Source organism: Nanorana parkeri, unplaced genomic scaffold, assembly GCF_000935625.1.
Source record: "Nanorana parkeri isolate BGI_ZX_2015 unplaced genomic scaffold, ASM93562v1 scaffold1590, whole genome shotgun sequence".
Lineage (NCBI taxonomy): Eukaryota > Metazoa > Chordata > Amphibia > Anura > Dicroglossidae > Nanorana > Nanorana parkeri.
In genome coordinates, this window is record NW_017307858.1 from 348,679 (window position 1) to 351,921 (window position 3,243).

The following is a 3,243-nucleotide window of genomic DNA, read 5'->3' on the forward strand; positions in this document are numbered from 1 at the left end:
TCTTTTCCCCCCCAAGTACTGCTTGCTTGGCATGCAGAGAGGCAAGCGGATTTTCACACTAGTGCTAGCGGAGAGTCAGCCAAATATCGGCACACCCATCGCAGCGCTTTAAACGTGCACGCCACGGAAAAAAATAATAATTGACAGTTCACCTTATAATTTAGAAACAAGCAGCCTGCGAGCTGCCCGTCATTTTCATCCTGAAGCTGATCTCATGCGCCAGGCAGCACATTCTTATAGTAACCCGAGATCCTGGGAACCCCCTGTACCCAAGCCTGTCCAAAAGTTCCCAGCGCCACCTTTTGTGAAGTCATGTGACGCAGCAGATGCCACCGATAGAGTGCTTCTGGGGTGATCGATGAATCACGAAGTGACAGTTGATTTCTTGAAGTGTAGCTAAAGCTAAAAAAAATAGAACTCCGGGGCAAAACTATTCTTAACCCTGTGCAGTGCGGGGGGCGGCCGGCTCATTTTTGTCTAGGTGCCAAAATAAAAAAAAGTTATACTCGCAGGATCCTCGGAGCCAGCTTGCTCTTAGACCTGTCCTAGGGTCGCCACCTTTTCTTCAAGTGAAACCCGAACACTCTAGCGATGCGCGCACATTTTTTTGGGGAGAATGAGTCGTGGCTTATTCATAGGTAAATAGCCACCCCATACTATGGGGCCTAGGGGGTGGGGGCACAACTATGCCTGTATTCGGGTCCAGTGTGATTGAAAAACATCGCAAATCTAGCATTTTTTCCGATCTCACCGGACCGCAACGCAACCCCTAAACCTACCTATGATATAGGAGTCTGAATGGAATTGAATCCCGACCACGCACGCACACACATATAAGCAAATACGCCCCTGTACGTTTTTGTTGTTGCAGTCCTGTAATATCTGTGCAGCCGCGCTAATTTTCCAGTGACCCCCCCTCACCAAGGCCCCCATTTCCACCTCAGCGGTTTCTGCGGAGATTAATTCGGTATGGGCGATATAAGCTCGGCCCTGACTCCTCACATAACCTGGTGCGTGTATTATAGAACGCCATCGTGTCCGAGTCTGACTTCTGCAAGTAACAACTTGAACGCACATTGTGCACCGTAAGTCTGACATTCCTAAAAGGCTTTTCCTGGGCTTAGGAGGGCTAAGCGGATTACGCAATGTACAACTTTCTACAGCGCTCTAAATGAAACCCAATATCACTCACCTCCAATTTATAGTAAATGTTGACAGCGCTGCTGCCAATTCCTTCCCGGGGGAGGGAGCGGGCCGTGCTTAAAGGAGCAGCACGCTCCAACTGATACCATTCCACCTTTCCTAGACCTAAGGCAGTCTTTAAAGAAGGGGACACAGACCCGGGAACTCAGCACAGGGATGGTGGGAGCTCCTCATAATGGGCACAGCGGGTGCACAGACCCGGGAACCCAGCACAGTGATGGTGGGAGCTCCTCATAATGGGCACAGCGGGTGCACAGACCCGGGAACCCAGCACAGTGATGGTGGGAGCTCCTCATAATGGGCACAGCGGGTGCACAGACCCGGGAACCCAGCACAGTGATGGTGGGAGCTCCTCATAATGGGCACAGCGGGTGCACAGACCCGGGAACCCAGCACAGTGATGGTGGGAGCTCCTCATAATGGGCACAGCGGGTGCACAGACCCGGGAACCCAGCACAGTGATGGTGGGAGCTCCTCATAATGGGCACAGCGGGTGCACAGACCCGGGAACCCAGCACAGTGATGGTGGGAGCTCCTCATAATGGGCACAGCGGGTGCACAGACCCGGGAACCCAGCACAGTGATGGTGGGAGCCCCTCATAATGGGCACAGCAGGTGTACAGACCTGGGAAATGAGCACAGGGATGGTGGGAGCCCCTCATAATGGGCACAGTGGGTGCACAGACCCGGGAACCCAGCACAGTGATGGTGGGAGCCCCTCATAATGGGCACAGCCGGTGTACAGACCCGGGAACTCAGCACAGGGATGGGGGGAGCCCCTCATAATGGGCACAGCAGGTGTACAGACCTGGGAAATGAGCACAGGGATGGTGGGAGCCCCTCATACTGGGCACAGTGGGTGCACAGACCCGGGAACCCAGCACAGTGATGGTGGGAGCTCCTCATAATGGGCACAGCGGGTGTACAGACCCGGGAACTCAGCTCAGGGATGGTGGGAGCCCCTCATAATGGGCACAGCCGGTGTACAGACCCGGGAACTCAGCACAGGGATGGGGGAAGCCCCTCATAATGGGCACAGCAGGTGCATAGACCCTGGAACTCAGCACAGGGATGGTGGGAGCCCCTCATAATGGGCACAGCAGGTGTACATACCTGGGAAATGAGTACAGGGATGGGGGAAGACCCTCATAATGGGCACAGCAGGTGTACAGACCTGGGAACTCAGCACAGGGATGGGGGAGCCCCTCATAATGGTCACAGTAGGTGTACAGACCCGGGAATTCAGCACAGGGATGGGGGAACCCCTCATAATGGTCACAGCAGGTTTAGGAATTCCCGTTTGGGAATCCCTCCAGGGGACCATGCGCATGAAGCACTTGGTCTCGTTCTGATCCCTGGCCGCATTGTTTGCATACAATAAAGTCACATCTTATTGCCAATGCCATTTGTTGTCAGCTCCACCCCACGCTGAAGCCCAATTTATGGGGGAGCTCTAGCAGTGCACTGTAGCCACCACCCCTCTATTTGGTTTGCTCATCCTGGTGCAAACCAAATGTTGCAGGTGAGTTCATCCCGGATTAGCTGAGACAGAACAGTACAGCATTTTGCAGAGCGATGTTATTTTACCATTGCCCATCCCTATACTGTAGACCTAACAGAGTGTGACGAAGAATGACATCACCTCCCTGACATTCACTCTAGAAAATAAGTTCAAAGTCTCCAAACAGAAAACAAACTGATGAGAAATAAAAATATTTATACATCACCAAGAATAACAAAATATCACCCAGTGAAGTTTGAACATGATTAGCAAATCATAAATGTGAGATAGATAGATAGACAGACAGACAGACAGACAGACAGATAGATAGATAGATAGATAGATAGAGAAATACAGTGTTGGTTATCATCTATCTATTATATACATATTTTTAGCCCAAACCAGTTAGATATAGATGGGGAGAGAGAGAGAAGGAGTTTTTTTTTGTAGATATGAGAGAAATTGATAAAGAGAGAGAGAGTTATAGTGAGGGAAAAAAGAGGAGAGGGAGAGGAGAGAAAAAGAAGGGAGAGAGGGGG

General features: G+C 51.3%; 1 protein-coding gene across 1 annotated transcript in view; it reads right to left on the bottom strand.

Moving 5' to 3' along the window:
- SLC7A10 (solute carrier family 7 member 10) overlaps nt 1-3,243 on the bottom strand; it is a 19,608-nt gene that overhangs the window by 16,016 nt on the left and 349 nt on the right. The gene's annotated exons all lie outside the window — the stretch shown is intronic.